Below are 23,601 nucleotides of genomic sequence, written 5' to 3'. Positions count from 1 at the left end.
AGTGATACCCTGCTTACCCTCTGCTCCCTTGGCTCATAAAGCTATACATGGGCATCGTGGGCCACAGACTGAGCAAGTGCCGAATGACAGTGGACTGTGTCTTTGGCTGTTTAAAAGCCAAGTTCAGGTGCCTTTTTAGCTGTTTGGACATTTCCCAAATGAACATCCTCACTGTGGTTGTACCGTGTTATATTCTCCATAATATTTGCGAATCAAAGGAGGAAAATTTCATGCCAGCCTGGGTTGCAGAGGCAGATGCCATGAGCAAGGTTTATGTACAGCCAGCCATAAGGACCCATGCACATGCAGAAGCAACAGCAATGAGGGAAGCTCTGGAAAAATAGCTTTATGAATGAGCAGACAGCCACACAATGCTGCTGCAGTTAACTATTGTGATACCAGCACCACCAGCCCACAATGATGTGTGCTTCACCTTTCTGAAACCACCTCCAACTGCACCCCACCCCATGTGAACCAAAAATGACACTGTGATTTTCACAAAAACATTCTTTTTATTTGCAGTGGGGAGGATGAAAGGGTTAGGCAGGGGAAAAAAGGGAATCCTGGCATCACATGTGGTAGAATGTCACCCTTTTTCAGTGTGGGGGAAGTCCTGGGAGTGGAGTGAAAGACTGTCCTTGCCCTTCCCACCCCTCCATCCCCCACATATGGGGATCCCAACGAGTGGGGGGGATCAAGGGAAGCTGGGCAAGAGAGTGGAGATGCATAATGAGTACTGTGGTGGGCATCCCTCTGCAGCTCCAGAATGGAATGCAGGATCTCATTTTGCTCCCTGACAGCCAGCAGGAGTTCTGCCTCACCCTTGTTCCTGCCCTGGAGCACGGTTTGCTGCCAGTGCTGTGTCCACTCCTGATTAGCAGCAGCTCTAGCTTACTCACTGTCAGCCTTTTTAAGTTTCTGCAGGATGATATCCTGCTTGGATCTTTTTTTTTTTTGCCTCATTGCAGCAAACTCTGTCTCCCCGCATATGCTGCCTATTGAAGACCATGAAGGTCAAAATTTAGATACAAGTTTTAAATTTGATAAAAAGCACTTACCCATTGAGTGAATGGGTTTCTGTTTGACAATCACTGCAACTTTTGTTTTCCAAGGCCACTTTTGGCTTTTTAAGGATGGCAGTGAATCAACCTGTGCAGAGCAGAAGGTCTTAGTTATCCAGACCATTTTATTGCAAACATGGTAAGATCTTCCCAGCTCATGGATGGCAGAGGACAGGATCGGCACAGCCCACGCACGCAGTGGGCTGCAGGGGTCATCTCTGTAAATTGTAAAGCATGGAATAAAAGTTTCTTGGTGGCTCCTCATCAGTCCTGTACAGGGAAAAAGCTATTTATAGCAGGGAAAGCCTGTGTTGGACATGCCAGTGGAGGAGTCAATCCTTCTGGCCACAAGGTGGACTGTGGAGGGTCATCCCTGTAAATTGTAAACCATGGAAAGAAGGCTTCTTGGTGGCTCCTTGTTTTTCCTGTGCAGGGGAAAAGCCAGTAGTGTGGTGGGAGGGGAGAAGACTGGGAGAGCCTGCCAGCTGCACAGACAGGGGAGATGAAGAATCAGCCAGTCACGAGGTGTGGCAGGGTGGTCCTTAGACATTTAAATGACCACAGGGCAGTGCATAAAACTGTAATCAAAATTCCCGTGCTGCTTCTAGCTTGCAAAAAGAGACCTCCTCCTCTTAAGTTGGGAGGAATAGCTCAGTGGTTTGAGCATTGGCCTTCTAAACCCAGGGTTGAGAGTTCAGTCCTTGAGGAGGCCATCTAGGGATTGGGGCACACAGGTGTCAGGGATGGTGCTTGGTCCTGCCAAGAGGGCAGGGGACTGGACTAGATGACCTCTCAAGGTCCCTTCCAGTTCTAGGAGAGGTGTGTCTTCAATTATATTTTTTTTTAATTTTTTTAAAAAAAGAATAACAGAGTGAAAAAGAAAATATGCTCATACTGTGTGAGCACAGGGTTGGAAAAATTGCCAGAATGCTGAGACACACCATGATACCAGATTACTTTCTGGTTGCCTGGCATGGTAAGGTGTACTATTGTGGACGCTGCAATAAGTCAGGCCTCCCCATAAACCTTGTGAGAAAAATAAGAGTGCCTGGCTGAGACCTTTATGGAGAGCTCCAAAAAAGATAAGCAGTCCATCGCCAGAAATATTAACAAGCTGTTCTCAGGGGCATAAATCCACTGCTTCACCTCTCTATTTCCACCAGAGTTCTGACAACAGTCTCCTGAAGAGTCCTTGTTAGCTTTGGGGACTGTGGTTGGGTCCCTCCCAAGAATGGCATCCAGCTGCTTGTGGTACCAACATGTCTTGGGACATGACCCACATCACTCATTGGCTTCTCTGACTTCTTGATAGTTCTGCCTGATCTCCTTTACTTTAATCCAACATTGCTGAGCATCCTGGGCATACCTTTTTGCAGTCATGTCTCGTGAAATCTCATAAATGTCCACATTTTGCTTGCTGATTTACAGTCTGCTCATCATTGATTCTTCACCCCACACAGAAATGAGATCCAGGATCTCATTGTGGGTTCATGCTGGAGCTCTTTTGCGACCATGAAAACTCAAATTCTGAGAAGTACCCTGAGAAGTTATGATGGTTAGATGCAATGGCTAGCTGTGATGTATGGCCCCTTAGGTGCATTATCCATGCTGGCCAGAAAAAAAATGAATTCAAATTCCCTGGCTTCCTATTACCTAGTTCCTACACACCTGGAAAGCAGCAGAGTTGAAAGGAGCCAGAACGGACACTTGTGGGGTATTGTGGGATATCTGTGGGCCACCCTAGAGGCCAATAAGATTGATTTAAAGTAATGCAGTTTCCACACTAGCATTAATTCAACCTTTTAAATTTGAACTTGGTGTTACATGACCTCAGATGGTCAATGTAAGAATGTTGACCTTAGCGCTCCTTAAAATCTACTGTGGTATTCACAGTGAAGACTGTGATATTGTAAAATGGAGCTAGCTGTTTTAAAATCGACTGTATGCTGTAGTGTAGACCATAGCCTAAATATGTAAGTCAGGAAGAAAGAAGCAGAGGTTCTTTTTCTTCCCCCTAGGGGGTCAGAAGAAAAGGGATACTTCAGCAGCCTATGCTATAAAATGTTATGATCTGACAGTATTTTCAAAATGCAAAATTAGATGTATGTTTAAATATTTCTAGCTAGGTTGAACAGCTGATAGATCTTACACAAAGGTATTATGTCTCTCACAGATTAACAGACTTGGTCATCTCTTAAGTCTCTTCTTTCTCTTGCTTTGATTCTGCATTAATTCAATAACAGGTTTCATAATCATTTTTATTTTAGGCATCAGTTGACATCCATTCAGATGAAAGGAGTCAAGTCTTTTGGATAATTAACCACATTAATAAAATAAAGACGATCTGTTTGAGAGCGCTAACATTATATGGGAGTTCTGATCTAGAAGGGGATGCTGAATAGGGCCCTAATTATTCTGGGTCATATTAAAACCAAGCCAAAAGATAGGAGTACAGTCTACTAGTTTGGATGTTGTGAGGGTTGTACAAATTTCAGAATTTCATAGCTTCAATTTTTTTTGTCATAACCTAGTTATTTGAATGCAAATTTTTATTGCCTTTTAATTACCAATATTCTTTCCCCAGGGTTTAACATTTGCAACTTTCTTCTTTTATTGAGCGTTACAATTTTGTTTAATTTGCAACCATTCTGTTTTATCATACGCATCTGCCATAAGCGAAGTATTAGGCAGCCCTCATGTCCACCCACTGCCAAAGCCTTCCATGTCACTATAGAACCGACAAGATTCCTATATTTCTCCGTCTGTGTAGTTCTACTGTCACAGTGTAGCAACATCTACACTGTGAGATAGGGGTGTGATTCCCCTGCTCACGTACACATGCTTGTGCTAGATCTTATCAAATTAGCACAAGTATAAATAGCAGCATTGCTGTGGTAGCACAGGCAGTTGAAGCGTAGGAACAGCTTAGCTGTGTGAAGTAGAAATTTTCCTGAACCCCAAAGGAATATACAGAATACAGCAAAGCTGCATTTCTGCTGCTATTACATGCACCACCATGACTATAGTGCTATTTACACCTGCACTAACGCATACTTTTGGCTTGCCATCACTGAGCATGTGAGCCCGCAGAATCAGACCATCCTAGCAAAGGAGGACTGGAAAGAACTCCTTTGGGAAAGAAAAATCAATTGGGTCAAAAACCTGTAGCTGTGGATGTTCTCTACTCAAAGATGGAGCACTTGTCAGACCCAGCCCTACTTATTCCAGGGTGCATTAATTGGCTCCACATCATGGAAGCTTTATGGCTATTGGCATCATAATTAGAAAGTATTGTGAACGTCAGTAAGGTATCTGCATCTTCGTTTAAAAACAAAAAACAAGCAAAAAAAATTCCATAGGTACTTTTAGTCCCTAAAAGGTTGCATACCACAGCATAAATTATTCTGTGCCTACCAGATTGGTGGTCATGTCATACTAACATTCACGAACCCAAAGAACATAGGGACTGCTGTAAAATCAAAGGTCTGCCTAGTTCAGTGTACTGTCACTAGCCATGGCTATGAACAGAAGGTACACAAAACCTTATAGTAGATGATGATGAAATAAGATGCTCGTATGGAAAAGTTCTCCTTAATCTCCATTGGGTAGAGGTTGGTTTATGCTGGGAAGTACAAGAGGTATTTATACTTGTTTTATGCATGTGAATAATGACAACTTCTACAGTTCATCTAATTCTAGTAAACTCAATTCATTGATGTCTTGTAGCAGAGTTCCAGCTACTTATGGCTAATTATGTGCTATGAACAAATGTATCTTATTTTATCAGTGTGTTGCCTTTTACTTTCATCGATTGTCCCCTGGTTGTTGCAAAGCAAGAAAGGGTAAAAAGGAAATCCTTCCTTTGATATCATTCATTATACTGTGTATCTCTATCCTGTCCACTCTCTAAACTAGAGTCCTAATCTTTCCAATCTTGCCATATGGAAGTCTTTTCCATCATTTTGTTGCCTGTCTCCAAACCCCTTCTATTTCTGCTTATAGACCTATTTTACTGGACCTATTTTACTCTGTTCTCCATTATAGCGCATGGGTCCCTGTCTATTGCTAAACAAAGGCATTTGTTGTTCTCCTACAAAAAAATGTAATCCAAAGTATTAAGTAACGGCATATAAAATTTGTCTAGAGTTCATTCCACTTTCAAACTGCAAGGATGTTAAAATGCCCTATTGTCACAGCCCATTTATATATCATAAGTGACGAAATTGATATTTTTTTATTTTAAAAAATCTTCACGCTGCATAGCCAAGGTATCTAAGTTTTATAACTCAGTAATTTTCTACAGTCCAAGTCTAAACACTGATAAACTGGGCTATGCCAAGATGTTTATGCTTAAAGTGGCTTGAAAAATACGTGCCCAATTCACAAATAGCATGGAAAGATTCACCTCTTAAAAATAGAAAAATGTTGTGTTCAAAAATCAGTCCAGGATTTAGCATTTAATATGGGCTTGCCTTCAGAATTGATTTACAATTGATTCCCTTTCTATTTCCAAGCTTCAGTACGGAAGAAGAAGGGTAAGGGGAAGCATTTTCTCTCTTGTTTAATCTGTTTCTCACCTTTCCATAGTGAAAGATAATAGCATAATGATAAATGTTGGCATATGGTCCAGTTTATTTTATGGTGTCAAACATGCATTTAAATATTGTATATGTTTTAGTTATTTAGCTGATAACTTGAAAATACACAAAGAACTAACTTTCAGTCAGAAGAACACATTGGAAAATACTTCTCTCATTTCTTCCTTTGTCTTTTCTTCTCCATGCACCCCTCATCTTTCTTGTCTCAGATTTTTTTTTCCAAACCCTTCCATATCATTTCCTCAGAGTTACTGTGCTAACTGGCAGCTACTGAGAAACAGTGGCAAGTAACATGATATTAGTGTAGTCCTATATCAGTGATTTCACTTGCCCTCTTAGTGGCCAAATGTTACTCACATAACCACACTGTCTGTCTTAGGAGGTAGGGATTTCACACATAGCTTAAACTCTGACCCGGAGAAATGCTGCTCTGAACAATTTCAGGTTTTTAATCTAACAATCTTCCACACTGTCCCAAATATGTGAAATGCCCTCCCTGATCCATAAGGCCACTACCCTCTCTTCATTGAAATCTCTCCTTGCAACCCACATCTGCTGCGATTTCAATATAACAGACACCCATTTAGTGATGGCAAGTTGTAGGGGTAGATTGTCTGTCTGTCTGTCTGTCTGTCTGTCTGTCTGTCTGTCTGTCTGTCTGTCTTTTAATATTTTCAACAAAATGTAAATAATTGTGTGTACAAGCTGTGTTTAGCTGTATCCTCCTTTCCTCAACCTTTGTATATTATTTGCCTTCCTAGACTGTAAGCTCTGTTGGGCAGGAAATGTGTCTTTACATGGTTTACATAGCATCTTCCCAAAGAAGGGCCTCAATCCTAACAGCGCCTTTGCATGATACTCCAGTATAATTATAATCACTGGAATAAATTTAAGATGGCTGATAGAGAAGATAATTTGTAGGTAACATCTCTTCAGTAGTGAAGTCTCTCTTTGATATCTTGTTAGAATAATTCAGAGTAAATTAATTGCTTTCTTTTTCTTCATTTTTGCTTTTTTAAAAAAAACTTTCCTGACCTCCCCTTATTTTGGAACTGATTTCTGCTGCTAGCAAAAGCAGCTGCTGGTACATTTATTGCTTAGGGCAATAATGCTCAGAAACTCTCTTCAAAATATGAAAGAATAAAGCATTAATGGTTTTCTGGCATCATTTTTATATTATTTTCAAGATATGATTATCAGGGATTTTTACATTAGTTTTTCTAGGATGAGTCAATAAAACTGTTTTTTAGTTGCAGATGAGGGGAAGGGGGACTTTTTGTGTGTGTGCTTGTTTTCTGTTTGGTTGAGAAGAAGGGTATAGACTGTTGGAACTTCTCTTCCAGCTGGGGACACTATTTAGCACCCATTTATAAAAGTTCCAGATAAGTAATAAAGAAGTATATATAACTTAAAAGAAAATAATTACTAAGGCATTATTCTAGCTTCTACTCAAGTCATCATACCACAGACCATTGAATCCTCAACAGATTTCAAAACACAGTTTTAAAAAAATTAGAGGCCAGTTTTTTTCCTTTTGTTGCTTGTAGATAAAGAATTAATAAATGAGAGTGACACAAGCAATCTGTATCCTAACAAATGTCTTTATGTTGCAGCATCATGTTCTAATGCCACAGCTAGGGTGTATGCTGGTTCCCCCATCAGTTTGGGGAAGATCAAATAAAAATGTCATGCACTAAATTAAAATAAGATTAACAATTTCAAAAAGAAAAGTTAATGTATTTTAACGTATTGTATATTTGTTAAATAATTGCCCTTAATTGGCTATTTGGAAAAGATAATATACTATATAATACTGTGCATTTATTACCCTCATAACAAATGTTAATAACGTATTACCTAAAAAGTCATCTTTACAAGTCACTAATCAAATGAGACTGAACTCTGAGTGGTATGTTTTTCCACACCATAGTTTACATTGTTTCATTTCAGTAGTTTCAAATTTTAAAGTAAGAGAATTGTGAACTCCTTAAAAAACAAATAGGGGGTGTTTGCGTGGCTTGTGAAAAGCTGCTTTAAATTCTTTATCTTCAATTAATATTTTGACTAATTTAGTTAAGTTTTGGTTATGATACATATTCTATATCAAAGGTCTCTGGATTTTTCTAGCAAGCAATGGATTTGATTTATCAAACTACTTCACATTGTTTTAGTGCCTATGCAGAGAACAGCAAGGATTAGCTGGGCTAGAGAACTTTAAAAGGTCAAGAGAGAAACTAAAGAAATGAAGATAACACAAAATATAATTTTATTTTTGCTAAATTTACAAAAGACTGTAATAAAACAAAGTATGATTTAGATGAGAGGAAAATAAATCTGAAGTACAAAATAATAGGTTAATGATGGCTGGAAGGTTTTGGACAGTATCCTTCTGGGGTATCCTTTTTGTATCCAATTCAAAAAGAAAACATCTACTTATGTTTCTTGGGTTTAAGGCCTAAGCATCAAATATAGATGTAGGAATCTCCCTATTTTTGGCCAGATTAGATGCTGCTGCTGTCTTGAGGGTATATAATATTCAGCAGCACAGAAGTCTGTTGGATATCCGGCATTAAGTAGTAGTCTTTATTTAGGGAAAAGATGTTAATAGCATTCAAAATGAATATTATTGGCTCTGTCCGCCAACAAACATTCATACTCTATGCCATTCCTGTTGTCCATTGTTTCAAAGGTGGCACACCTGAAACAATGAAATCACAGAGCGAATAGATATATGAATGCTATTTAAAAGTGGAAACAAAAATGTTGCCTTCTGTTGGATGAAATCTTGCACTGAAGGATCTGGATTAAGAAACCATTTTTAATTTCAACGTGGTGAAATAATGATCAAGATCTGTCTGCAGAAATAAAATGGAAATAGCAACACCATTCCTTCTGCAACTCACTTGATAACTTCTGCTGCCAGCAGTGATTGTAAATAGGAAGGTTTTCCAGACACTCACCAGACACTACATTGAAAGATCAGAAAATAAGGCACGGCCGCTCCAGGTTTAATGAAGAGTACCCGTAGAATGTTCTTGTAAGTAATATATTTTTGTTACTTATTGGAAGTATTAATTGATAATGCAATCAGATGTAGTGATAATGAATCTCCCGATTTTTTTACTATTAGAAGGACATACAGTAATGGTTTTTGAGGACAAAATTTAGATCTACCCTCATTTATACTGTTGTAGCTAGGAGTAATTATGTTGCTTTCGGAAAATTTACTGCAGGTTCCCACCAGTTTAACAAAGAATAGAATCTGGCCCATGTATTTATCCATATCTATTTTTTAAAATATTAAATAGAAAAATATTTGGAGTTAGAGTATTGGAGAAAGAAAAGCTGCAGGTTACCTTTTCAAGGATCCATAATCTTGGGTGCCCAGCTGTAAATGCACAGAGTCTGACTTTTCAGAAACAAATTCTAGCAATTTCATTTGTAGCCAGTAGGCAAACCATGTGTGCTGGACTTCTGAAGGTCGAGGTCTGTGTCTCAAGTTGGGCACATAAAACTGTCATTCTTGTAAACGTTGGGTGCAGTGAATAGAAGTGAGGGGTGTTATAGGTCTCCACATCAGCATGCATCTGTCAACTGCAATCAATATTACTATTATGAATTTTATTACTTGAAATCACATTCAGTTCATTATTCCTAAACATGAAGCCCTTTCTTAACAGGTACTTAGTTGTTTTTCTTTGCCACAGAACAGCAACTGAAGAAGGTTTCCTCACCATACAAATAAGACATCAGTGCAGGAGAAGCTGGAAAACAAACTGTAAGTGTTGAAAGGAAATGTGTTTTATGGCATTTGGGGGAGGGGGCATGTGAGTGGGGTTGCTCTGGCATTTGAGAGCATAGAATTCTCATGAGTAATTATCAGTAAACTGTATAGTACTGTGTTCACAGCAGTGGGTTCCTTATGAGCAGTGAATAAGGCAGGGATGTTACCAGTGTGATACCATCACATAAATATAGAAAAGTTTTCACTGTTTTAAATATGGTCTCTCTCTCTCTCTTTCAGGAACCAGGGAGATGAACGACAATCTCCCTCATCTCACCAAAAACAAACTTTTTTTTTCCCCCTGCCATTTCCCTTTTTTTCTGCAATTGTCCATTATTCCATGTTCATTAACTTCTTATATAACTTAAAATAAAATTTTTGGATAACTCATAGTGGATTGATTTTCTTTCCTTGGTGTTAAAAGTGAGTATGTCTCCCACGACATGATTGCAAAAATAAATATTTATTTTTTTGTTTCTTTCTTATTCTGTCTTATTTTTCTTTTTTTTTTTCCTGTATTTTTTTTCCTGACAGAGCCCAGTTTTCAGATGCTATCTCTTAAGCAGAACATTCAAATACCATTTTCTGTCCAGTCCTTACAATCCCACCTGGCTTACAGGATGGGGATTGTTTTTTATTTTTATTTTCTGTTCTTGTTTTTATTTTGTGTACAGGAATCCAGTGATACACAATGACCATTCCTCTTGCAAGGTAGGAAACACCTTGTAAGGTAGGTTGAATTTTAAGACTTTAGGCACATTTTAAATGCCTGTGAGCTTACTGGGTATTGGTCATACTGTTAAAGAGATGGTGTTTGAAAATTGGGCCTGTAATAAGAATTTTAACATACCAGAATAGCATTTGTCCACATCTGCCTCTCTTAGAATTATTTTTTAAGTGTAAAGGTCCATAATATGCAAACATGATCTATGTGAACTGGACTAAAAATAGTGAGTCACAAATGTACATGTAAAGCCTGCTAAGAAAAATAGCCTAAGTTCCACTTATGAATAGATACATGCCAAACACTCTCATGAATCATGTTTTGATGTTTATAGGTATTAAGGTGATTGATTTATATTTTAGTTAACTGACTCTTATTAGCAATCAGTTTTTACATTTTAATACGGTTTTCTAGTTATTTTCTCTCTTTCTTGGTCTTCCAGGATAATGTAAGTTACCCCAAACCAAACAAATTGTGGTTCTATCCAATTTTCTTAAAAGGGTACTTTTTAGATGGATTGTTCTTATTTTCATGGCATACAGAAATTGTAGCTTATTCTGAACTATGTTGTAAAAGCCCACATTTTCTCCTTTTATTATGCACTGAAGTTAAATCTTCTGCATTTTATTTGCACCATGGTAAATGTTTGAATCTGACCTTGTAACAAGGGTGTAATCCTGCCAGCTGCTATTTGAAGGGAGCCTTATGGCCATGTGGTGCTGTGGCGCATCTTGCAAGTTGGTGGTCCAGGTTTGCTCTTGGTTAATATATATGCCCACTGTGGTAATGGAGCAATTGAAAATTATCATCTATGAAGACTGACCTACCTTTAAATTGAAAATTGCAAATAATTTATTATTTATTGCATATTTGACCTAAGTGTCTTTTTGGGGAAAAAAAAATGGAAAGGCCATTTGACTCTAACATCAACCAGTCAATTAACCTATTAAATGTTTTAAAACCATAGCATTACTTTGTTCTAGTTTAAAATAATTTACTTGGCAGAATTCGATTGTTCATATTTTTCTCCTATCACGAAAGAGAATCCGAGGTTGCAAATTTGGACCTGGATTTTACCATTCAGGGTGGTGAGAAATTGGAGGATTGCGCCAAAAGAAATCTGATGAGGTTCAGTGAGGAGAAGTGTAGTGTCCTGCATTTGGTGTGGAAAAACCCAAGCATTGTTATAGGCTGGGGACCGAGTGGCTCAGCAGCAGTATGATGGAAAGGGACCTGGGGGTTATGGTAGATGAAAGGCTGGATATGAGTAAACAGTGTGCCTTGTAGCCAAGAAGGCTAACAGCATACTAGGGTGCATTAGGAGGAGCATTTCGAGCAGATCTAGAGAAGTAGTTATTCCCCTCTATTCGGCACTGGTGATGCCACACCTGGAATACTGTGTCCAGTTTTGGGTCCCCCAGTATAAAAAGGATGTGGCTTTGCTGGAGCAGGTTCAGTGGAGGGCAACAGAAATGATTAAGGGGCTGGAGCACAAGACCTATGAGGATAGGCTAAGGGATTTGGGCTTGTTTAGTTTACAGAAGAGAAGACTTAGGGATGACTTAATAGCAGCCTTCAACTTTATGAATTGGAGCTCTAAAGAGGGGGGTGAGAAACTGTTCTCAGCAGTGTCTGATGGCAGAACAAGGAGTAATGATCTGAAGTTGAAGAGGGAGAGATGTAGGTTAGATATTAGGAAAAACTACTTCACCGGGAGGGTGGTGAAGCATTGGAATGCGTTGCCTAGAGAGGTGGTGGATTCTCCATCCCTCGTAGTTAAGTTCCAGCTTGACAAGGTCCTGGCTGGGATGACTTAGTGGGGGTTGATCCTGCTTGAAGCAGGGGGCTGGACTAGATGACCTCCTGAGGTCCCTTCCAGCACAATGTTTCTGTGATACAAAGCCAGGGTTTTAAGCATGTCCATGGTATCACCCTGTGTGCTAAAGAGCTGGCTATACTTCTGTTCTCCTTACTAACTTTTCTTTTCAGCTAATTTTTGTCCACCTAATCATACCTGTATAGGTAACTCAGTTACCTAAAGGTAGACATAGAAATCTATTTTTAGACATCTGCATAACTGAGTGGTCTGATCAGAGATGATGAAAGTCTGCAGGACGTGCATTGGGCTTCCAAGTGGTCAGCCCCTCAGTGTCCAGTCATCTGCTTCATTAGATGTCTAAGTCCGAATATGCAAGTTTGCAAGGGCTGGCCTAGACCCACTGTTCTTAATGTATCTAATTTGTATCCACTTCTAGTTCTTACGTCTATGCTAAAAACAATGAAAATTCTCTATGAAACACCAATAACAATGCAAAAGCTGTTACATTTTTGACAATAAAAAAGCACACTGTTGACCAGCAGATTTTGAAAATACATGTGTTCAATTCCTGTGCATAACTGAGTACTTTAATTCCAGTACTATCTATATACATCTAATTGCCCCAAGGAGGGGGTAGGTACTGAGATATATTATGCCCATTTTCACTTGTCAAAGACAAATAAATGCTTTTTGCAGATTCATGACAAGAAAATAGGAAGCTTTCATGGCGTATGCTAATGAAAGAAGTGAAACTGAGATGAACTTTGCAATCTTACATGTAGATGGAGCATTGAATCAAGAACCTGTGCATGTGAAATACAGTAAGAGCTAAGTTTTTGAAGTGTGGGAGAAATGGACACGCTGGATGGCCATCAGTTTTCAAAAGAAAAATGTACATGCAAAGTATTTGAAAGTGGTTGAGCGCAAATGTTAGAAAAGGTGGGTGAAACCCCACAGGATGAAGATACAATTGGTATTGCACTACATTTTGTGTAATTGATTGTGCCTGGTGCACTTTCTGTCTGTATCTATCTTAGGTATTTATAAGGCACATACTGCCTTGGTACCTAAGCATTTGAAAAAATGCACCTGCCACAGGAGGCATGATGCAGATACAGACAGAGGCCCTGCTCCAGAGCAGGAGTGGCAGGTCCCAGGAGGCTCCTTAACTGCATTACAGCTGTTGTTGAGCTCCTGACTACACTTTTGCCCAAGGAATATCTCAATCTACCTGTCAACAGGAAGATGCTGCCCCACACTTCAAGTCCAGCTCCATTTGTGGGGAAAACTAAAGATACTGGAGGTGGCAATGATGCAGTAGCAGAGGTGAAAAAGAAATGGTGGGATTTGAAAAGGAGGGATACTTAGAGCAGCACGCTTCTGGGGAGGGATCCACTGCCAGTCCAAGTGGCAGGTAAGGCACAAACAGGCTTAAATCTTTCAAACGTACTCTGATTAACACAATCAAATAAATACATCTCCTGTCCCTAACGTCTGCCTGCTGTCCAATACCCAGTGTAGCCTATGCTCTGTTCTTGGCCTCTACATTGGCCAGATGTCCCTACAGCTGGATAGGCCTTGCAGTTCGTGGTTTACATTGCGTTTTCTGGTTTGTAATCTAGTTGTCAGCATCCTAAATATGTTTACTGACAAACTGAAGGACAGTCACCATGCCAGTATGACAATGCCTTTCATGGTGCAAGAAGCCTGCACTACAAAGCAGTACTCTTACACCATGACCTTATGCATACCTCCAGAGACCTAGTGTTGTCCTGCCTCCTGGTGCTGTTTAACAGACATACTACTTGCAGCATCCAGAATATACAGTTCACAATCTACAGGGCAGGGAGTGGGAAGCTGCAGAATAATGAATGCAGGCAACAGACACATGACAAATATGTCACTGTGGCCATCAGAAGAAGTTACAACATTGCATAAGCTTCCACATCAGAAAAGACTGATCAGTTGCAACACGCGCATGACGGTGTCGGTAGTGTTCACATGATCAATCAGGTCTTTCACCAAAGAAACAGAGGACTTGTTTGACAACATACAGGCAAGCAAGGCCTCTATAATGCTGGCTCATTAGTTACTAGACACAGGCCAGCTGAAAAAAACAGTCAGGCCTGTTGATAAATGCAGTAAAATCAATAGGCTGAGGTGAAAACCATCCCCAGAGGTCTGAAAGTGCCCATTTGACTTTAGAAAACAGATGTTTACTGTGTGACTGAACATTAAATCTAAAAGGGGCAATGACTCAAACTCCCAGATCCTTAGTATCTTCCCCACACGCCATTTGCACACTCCTTTCTTACCTTCTTACTGGACAAATTGGGCTAGGGCTAAATATTCACTGTGTCAGGGTAAGATGGGATCAGGGACATGGAATTAGCCCGCAATTCATGAACCGATCAACGCTTCTTGCTCCACTCATTGAGGTTTGTGTGTGCAGCCAGGAAATAACATGACTATGTGAGACCTGTCAGCCAGGCATTCAACTGTACAGTCTTCTATACCATTAGGAACAAGCAGGCTGCCAAGCTGGCTTATGTGGCTACAGGCATTGGATGCAAATAATCACTGAAGTCACAGGGAGACTGGACAACTCCTCTCACTTTCCTTTGCTATTGGCATTGAATTATGGGCAGTCACAACATGATGTCTGTGCCCACGATGGTTAAAGCTTCTTTTTAAAAAGAAAGACATGTTTAACCAATTAAGGACCAAACTGGTTGCATGAATGACCTGGCCTATTTCCTGTTGCTTGTGCAGAATCAACCCATAGTTAGGAGATGGGGTTGAGGTAGTTTAGGTAACAGTTTGTTTGGTGTTAATCCTCCTGTCACCAGTTGCAAGGGCAGTGGGTCACTTAGCCTTCTCCTCCTCCAGCTGAACTGTACAGTTTCTAGGCAAACCAGATTTTCCATTGCCACTATGGTGGCTGACACACCACTTCCAATATAGCAGCTGGTGCCATAATATTAATGAGCTGCAGTCTGAAGTTATCAGGGCAATCTTTAGTTATCAAGGAAAAGATTGATGACTTGGGCAGAAATTGATACCTTCAACACTATTGTGCCAGTTTTTGATCCTGAGCTAAAATTCCCATGATCGCCTAGCAATGAATACAAGTATGTATAAGGCTGTGCCTCGTGCTAATATTTAATAAACATTATGAAAACAGTCACTTGAGGCGATTGAACTCTTTGTTATGAATAACTGTTATGAATTTAGTCCCTCTTTCATTAGCGACTAGTTAGCAGTCTTATCCAGTATTTATGAATGTATTCATTATTCATAAGTATTCGCCAGTAGTTCTAATAACTATCAGCTTATTAGTCACAAAATGTTTGCTTTGAAATATTTTGTCATTTGTGTGATTGGTTCCTCATGTCAGATGATACCGCTTCAACTTCATGACTTGGAAACAGAAATATTTAAGTAGGAGAATGACAAATTATTAACTTTCATATTTCTGTTATTAGAGAAATTATCACTTGTGCTAAAATTTCTGAAACTTTTGAGGGTTACAGACACCTTCATAAATACCTCTATGCAAACAACAAAAGCAACACCCCCCTCAATCAAATTAAAGTAAGTGAGGGTGCCAAAAATATTCACAAATTAGTATTTTTTCAGTTTTTGCTCTTCTTTATTATTTCACTAGTTCTGTTTACCATTGTTAGGTGCTCTCTGTTCAAAGTGTTTGTCAGGAGAATGGAGTATTCAAATAAGGGGAACTTTCTGATGTTATGTCAAAAGAATGATATATTTTGTATGACTGGTGGCACAATTAGAATAGTTATTCTCTTCATCTCTCTGAGTCCATACAGATTAACTAGAGTGTGTGTTTGCTTTGTGTGGTAAAAAAGAGGTTCCCTGATTTTGCATGTCAACCCTCTTTAAGTTTTGAGACTTAATTTCATGGTCTTACGCTATAGCTGTTAAAAGATATTTGGCAACAGAAGTCTCAGCTGTGGCTGCCTTAGGGAAATAGAATTGCAAAGGTAACACATTAGAGGGGAATAATGTCAAAGTCCCTTCCAAAATTTTCATGCAGTGAAAGAGCCTATGATTGCATGACAACATGTCCCTAATATTCATTTCCATAAAGAGCTCATATCTTTTTACAAATACAATCTCATCTTCACTTTCCATAAAACATACAACTGAACAGTCCAATCAGTCGCAGAATGTGAATACTTTGAATGTGAATACTTTAAAGTAGTGAAGATTTTAAATGCACAAATAATATCCAACATAACAATCAAATTAAGACATTAACTGAAAGTAGCCCTTAAGCAAAATATAATACCCAACATACTCAGTGAATGATGATGATCATATTGATGATCTGGATGGACACGCATTGCATAAATGTGCTGATGGAGGGATTCTTGGGTCTTTGAGGAGGTTCCCTTAGAATCAAGAAAAATAAATATATTGAATTGCCCACAAATTCCTTAACAGGCAGTAAATCAATTAACAAATATGACTGTCATCCTAATTTGACCTCAGAAGTACCCATTAGACAGAAATGCACAGTTCTAGAGGAAATTCTTAAGAGCAGAATATGGTGTGTAGAATTTAGAGAAGAATTTAGTCCTTAAAGTATAATCATTCTCCTTGGCTGAGGTGTCCGGACATAAATATGATGTGGAATTAGCATTCCTCGCATTCTAGCACAAAAACTACCAAGAAGCCAGTTAGTGATGATCAGGAGCTGCTGTTACTTAGATCTGGTGCTTCCACATGTCTCTTGCCTTACAGTGGAAAAAAGCAGGCTGTTTGGGCTAACTTAACTGTACGGCTGAACAGACCCAGACAAATTTTTTATAATCAAATTTTCTCCCCAAAACCTGTGATAGGCTCATTATTTGTTTCCAGCATGAAAAAAGTTAGGATTCCCATCACAAATGTGATCACAAATGATGCTGAGCAGACCATTCTGTCATGAGAGCAGATGACTGATGTGCGTGCAAAGTGTCTGGTCGTTTTCAGTCGGTGGCAGCATATTTTTGTACGTGGGTGGAGTTAGGCTAAGCACATTTGCAATGTTCTCTTCAATAGCATAATTAACGTTTCCTCCTTCCATATTAAGTGCCCAGGGAAGCACTTGCACCCACATTTCCACCAAATGTCCTCAGGCAAGGAAAGGCACAGCCAGGAGAGCAAAATGAAGTTTATCTTATATGGGGTTTAAAAAAAAAAAAAAAAAAATCCTGGTGAGCAATGCCTTCAAATAGGATCACATGCTCTTTGGAGAAAACAGTAAGCAAATCATGTATACAGAAAAGATAAGGCTTGGGAGACGGTTGCTCACAGGATAAATGCTGGCCGCAACCACAGTTGCTCTGCAGCAATGATTTTTTGGGGGGAAGTGGGGGGAACAAAACACTGGGGGTGGCGGGCTGATAATGAAACGTCGGACAAAAGAGAAGATAGCCAGCAGTGCTTCAGAACAGCAAAGGGCTACCACACAGACCAGTGGTGGAGCACACCTGACACCACAGGAGAATCAATTGGACAATTGACTCTGAGCTCATCACAGGGATTTCTGACTGTGACACCACTGCAATTCATAGGTGAGCTTTTTTGAGAGGTTCACTGACACTTCCTTTCACAATCACAGTGAGATGTTTTGGTAGTTATGCCATGGGAGGCAGCACAGTTGTGTGTGTTATGGGTACAGGACAATGTGCATTTTATATAAAGTGGTTAGTAACTTCAACTGCCACATACCCAGCTCAGCCACTAAACTTTAGTTTGCCCTTCTGTTGGCCCAAACACAAACACTGTGGTTTTCCCAATTGGCTTCTTTCTATGTGTTGTCCAATGCATGTAGATTCCTCCATCTTCCTGGCCTCAGATACAGTGGTTGTTGCTCCTCTATTTGATTGCCAGATGTCACTGGGGAACAAGATGGGGAGGTTCCTGGATGCTCGGGGCAACCCAGACGTCAGAGAGCGAGCTCACCCTCCACGCCTGAACAAGAACAGGAATCTTCAGAGCCTGCTTCCGATGAAGATTCACCAGCCAGAACCACAGAGAGCTGGCAGTGGCCACTGTCATCGTCTGAAACGCACAGCAACGTTGGGGAAGATTTTGAGGGATTTCAAACACCAGAGCGGACTCCAGAGTGTACAATGGACATACAATCTCCTGGGGATCAGTCACTGAGTAGGACTCCTCAGTTTGAAAGTGACTCTCCTGAGGAGGAGGGGAATGATGAAATGAATGAAGAGCACCATGGTGTTCAGCCTGTCCCTAGGGATCAGGGTTGGAGAGGGCAGCCCCACCTAACAGAGGGGGAGAGGCTGTTGATGGAAACCAACAGTAGGATTGTGCAGCTGCTGGAAAATATCAAGAGGGAGCATGCACAGTCCATGGGTCTCATGTCACAGTCCATGGGCCGCATGGAGCTGCAGCTAGGCATTGTGGCTACATCCACAAGAGCCATCCATAACTACCTGTCTGAGATTTTAGCTTTCCTCAAACAGCCAAGGACACAGGTCCTTGAAACACGTATCTCCCAAAGAGCCACCCCCCATGTTGAGTTAACCAGTGCCTCGACATGGACTGGTGAGGATGCAGTGGTAGCCTCCACTGTGTGCTTACCAGGGGATCCAGGATCAAGTGTCTCTCGAGAACCACCGCAGGCCACTGTGCCGCGTCGCAGTGGCCGGATGCAGAGAGCCATAACTGAGAGGGCCTCATTGCCCATGCCTACACGCCAGGCAAAAGGGGGAGGGAAGAAAAAATAATCACACTAATGATGGGATTTTTAGGGGGATTTTTTATGTGCCTGTCCTTTTAATTCTTAGCCATAAGGCCATGAGTGGCAGAACTCAACCATGTACATTTGGCTAACATTGTATTCTGGCTGACTAGATTAGTCTAACATTTTGTAGTTTATATTTGCATTGTTAACAATGTGTGCTGCTGGTATTTGAAGAACATTTGCCTCTGTTCTTTCACTTTAGCCTCATGAGAGCATTTTTTTACACTGTGCCAGGCATTCATTGCTTTTCTTACAAATACAAGTCATTTCTTGAGGCAGCTGTTTTTTGAGTTTTTTTTTTTTTTTCCTCCATTATCCCCATTCCTTCTGAGCAAGCATTATGGACTTGGTGGTAAGTATACAGGTCTTGGCAATACTAGCCTCAGAAACTGTCTTCAATCAGTCTTTGCCTGGTGTTTCTGGCATGCTGGCCTGAGGTGTTGGGGTTAGCCTGTAAGTGCCTTTTTGGATCGTGATCATTCTTCTCCTCTGTGGGCCTGACAGTCAGTCTCTAGGCCTTCATGTGGAGCTAATCCACATCTCTTGGCTATGTTGTGTAATATGCAGTCTTGTCAGGATTATAGTGTGGGGTCTGTACAATAATGTGCACCAAGCAACTGACACTCATTTTCAGAGTTCCTTCTTTGATGCATCTGGTGGCTTGATGGGTGGGCAGCATTATAATTTTCCTCTGAGAGAGTCAGGGGATTTGGAACAGGAGTCATTAGCCATATCTGTATGGAATAAGTACCATTTTCTTCAACAAATAAATGTACTATTTAGGGGAGACCATCCCTAGTAATATCACAGATTTTAAGTTAACCATAAAAATACTACTTACCTAGCAGCCAGATGTCCTCAGAATGTAAGAGTCATGAAATGCTGTTGGGCACTGGGCTAGTAGGTCTGCATCACAAATGACCTTCACACTGTTAGAATGGAACTCCTTCTTGTCCCCTCAAACCATCAGATTACCTGAGGGGAGGGTGTCCTCTGCAGAACACAGGTGCGATAAGTAGCACGTAGAACCGATGGAATGCATTTTGAAATAAAATTATTTTATGACTGGTGCTGCCTCTCTCGGGGAAATTTAATATAGTGGCACTCAGAAATTGCAGCATGCATGCAGAGGCATCAGACTGGCTTATACTTGTGATATCCCTGTGATCCTCTGAAAGGTTCCAGTTATTAAGATCCCCTTGAGCAGTAACTTCTGTAACTATCACAGGTGTAGTAATGCACCAGTGTTTGACTCACCAAATCCCTCTTAGTTGTCATTCAAGTTCAAGATAGTTTGTATGTCAAACGTACTGAATTTCTCCTCTGACAACTGTTGGACATAAATCTTTGGTCTAAAAATCTTTCTGTGGGTGGATTCAGGCTGTGCTCAGGCAGCTCAGCCAATGGACACTCCTCCCTTTCACCTTCTCTGAGACTGAAGCTAGTCAACTGTGAGCAGGAAATATTTTGCTACTGTACAAACTAGCCACAAACTGCTCCTCAAAACACTGCTTATGACTGCATTTTGCTAAATGACTAGGTTGAGGATGAAATGCCACTGCTGTGGGTTAACTCCTGGTGCAGGCATGTTGCAGATACATTTTTTTTCGTTCAAAATATTTCTCCTATGACCAACTGCATGCAGGCACTCCCCCTTTAGAATTTCCTTTGGGTCTACTTTCTTGGCCTTGCCGCCTGCTCACACACCACTCATGCCAGGTGTAAATTCTATAACCTGCGTTTCATTTGCTCCCCATCTGTGCCTCCTCTAAATTTTGCTTTGTTAACATTGTTTTCATAGGTAGCCTCATAAATAAATACATTTCCAATATCATCATGTGAGAGTCCCTTTTACTGGTGGAAGAACACGTTACAAAAAATATGTAAAAACACAAACAAGGAAGGGGGGAGGAGAAGTCCACTAGTAAACTTGACAAAAAGTTTCCAGTGTGCTGCCTTGTGAAAATCCATTACAGGCACAAGTGTGGTATGGGCACTACTACTGTGGACATGAGTAACCTGTTTTAAGAGTACAGCGCTTTGAAAATTTTGCCCTAAATATCTAGATTTTATTTCCTTTGGATGAGTTTGCAGTGGAGTTATATAGAAGTCAACAACATGCCACTTGACTCTTTTGACCTAGGTAACACATCTAATAATATAATAAAAATGTATTTTCATATAGCGCTGTCACTTTAAAAGTATGGTGGAATTGGGGGGGGGCATATACTAAGATTCTGATGTATTCTGCAGGACCCGCCATGTAGCTGCTGCCATTTTGAATTACTTTTGCTCCACCACCACCCCGTACACCCTAGCTGTTTTGGAAGCTTCAAATTTTTGTTGTAGTTTTAAAGTGCTATCTTGCGGTTCTACATTTGTGCTCTGATCAGAGACAGCAGTGCAAAAGAATAAGTTGGGCAGCGTTAGAAACACTGCCTATACTGCACTTAGAAACCACTGGCAGGTTCAAGATGCTCCTAAAATATTTTTGCAAAACAAATTAATCGTACCAACTTCTCCCTCCCCACTCCAACTTGCTTCAGCTGTTATCAGCTAGGACTGAAAGGGAACTAAGTACATTTTGAAAGGGAGCAACTATAGGGTGAGAAGGACTGAGGAGCTGACAACATTAAAGCTGTAAAATCACAAAGAATAAAGTTTCCCACAAGCTGATGTGGGTAGCAATGTCAGATTTTGCTAGAAAATCTGTACAAACTGATATTATGGTCAGATCAAATACCGAGATCTGTCTTCCAGTGTTGTCTTGCGAAGTCAATACAGTTGGAGGGTATGTATGTTTCATCCCCTAAATGAATATTTCCATGCTTTTCAACTGTCTGTCATAGCCTCATCATTCTTTCCCTGTAGTTTTTTTTGTTGTCTGAATAGGTGTATGACTATGTGTCTGTTCAAAATAAAGGGGATATGTTTTTATATGGTATACTTATTATTTACAGATTTTGGATGACTAGGGCTTCAGTCCCCAAAAACCCTTCTCTCTGGATCCCAATAACATGTATTTGGTCTTCCATGATCATATAAAGGGCTGAAGAGATGTAACATGTAATTCTCTTCCCCTTGTTTCAGTCAATCGTAGATACTTCTAAACTTGAATCTGCAGCCTAGCCATATTTTTTTTCTGTGTAGCTCAAATGCTTAAAGTTAAATCCATGGCTTCCTGATACCTTTTGTCCACCAAAAGATTACAGGTATTTTCTTCTGAAAAGTGCTCAGTCTGCATTACTGTTAAGACCATATGGAAAGTATTTTTTTAAATGTTTATTTTATATACTTGTAAAGATTTTCAGCATGTTTTTTTCCTCCTACCCCTGGATGGTCTATTACACAAAAAGAAATCAAACAAAAAATGTAATACCAATTCTAGTGGACAGCACACTACCACTTCCGAGTAACCTAACCACCTACAACATTAGATTTAATGATTCTAGAACCTTTCCTGCTTTCTCCCTGTCATCCAGTGCTCCAAAAGTCTCTTCTCCCAGAGCAACAGTCTTCCCAATCAGAGAAGGCTGAATATAGTGCCTCCGTTTCTGCACCACCCAGATCTGCTGCTTAGGGAGACAGTTCTCTCTTCTTCTTGCCTACTTCCTTTCCCTTCCCATTCTCAGTTTGCCTGCTCTCCCATGAGGGATCAAGCTCAAATCTGATACTTTGCTTAGTGGTGTCACCTTTAGACTACTGGGCAGCTGGTTTTAAATCCTAATAACCTAATCAAATAGTCTTTTTTTTTCCTCCTAAACTAAATTATCAAACGTAAGTCTTGAAAAATAAGACGTGGCTTGACTAATGCTTATAAAATTTCAGTTGTGGAAGCCTAAGACAAGAGGAGTTGCCAAGCTAAGGAATCACTTCTAATTGGTTCTAGTACATTATTTCTTTGAATACACATAGGTTGTGTGACTGGTGCCCTAATGCTCTGGAGAAATTAAAAAAAGAAAAATGCCATCCAAACTTAGAATGACTATCATTAGCTTAGGGTAGTACATAGAATGCCAATTTGCAATCTGTGAGTTCACAGAAACAAAAGATAGTTTGAAAGGGGCTGCGAGGAAGGCTCATGGTTTGGGTATAAGTTTTAGATTTTAGTCCAACTTCAGAGACTGAATCACTCAGTGGCCTTAGGCAAGTAACTTGATCACTCTGTGCAAGTTGAACCTGTCTCGTCCAATGCCCTCAGGACCTGACCAGTGCTGGATGAAGAGAATTAGCTGGACAACGGAAGGTCGATATTTTCTCACACATTACTAACACTGCTTACTGGGCTCTTAGAAGACATTTGGTGGTAAATTACAACTAAATAACAGCTCAGAACACAGGGAGCCAGGACTGGTGTCCGGAAACAAACTTTGAGACCATGGAAAACTTGGCCATTCTCATAAGTGGTCATCCAGCTAGCTAAAATCACACCAAACTATGGAGTTTCCTGGACGAGAGAGGTCCAGATTACAGAGGTTCAACCTGGACCTCAATTTCCCAATATGTAATAAGGGAGTAGTAAAGCTTCAGTTGGGTGCATTGTGCTTTGAGATGCTTAGACTTAAGGCATTATGTTAGTGCTAAAAAATTTAGTAATAGTACTGCTGAATTTGGTTTGTTGTCACAACTTTAGTTGAGCCTAAGACCAAATACTCCTGAATTTTGAGGAATCTCATACATTCACAGAAGCTTCCTATCATTATATGGCATGCTGAATCAAAATATCAGTTATAAGTTGCTCTTCCCCAGGGTTGGAAAAGTTCTCATCCAAATTGGAACTTTGACTATTGGGCCCATTTCTGATCACAAATAAATTATTGTTTTAACCAAAATT

At 40.1% G+C, this 23,601-nt stretch overlaps 1 protein-coding gene across 1 annotated transcript in view; it reads left to right on the top strand.

The window, feature by feature from the left end:
* SHANK2 (SH3 and multiple ankyrin repeat domains 2) overlaps positions 1–23,601 on the top strand; it is a 721,067-nt gene that overhangs the window by 663,055 nt on the left and 34,411 nt on the right. The window lies entirely within an intron of this gene.

The sequence above is a fragment of the Carettochelys insculpta genome, chromosome 6 (genome assembly GCF_033958435.1).
Source record: "Carettochelys insculpta isolate YL-2023 chromosome 6, ASM3395843v1, whole genome shotgun sequence".
NCBI classification, from domain to species: domain Eukaryota; kingdom Metazoa; phylum Chordata; order Testudines; family Carettochelyidae; genus Carettochelys; species Carettochelys insculpta.
The sequence above is the reverse complement of the archived record's forward strand: the minus strand, read 5'-3'. Positions and strand labels throughout refer to the sequence as shown.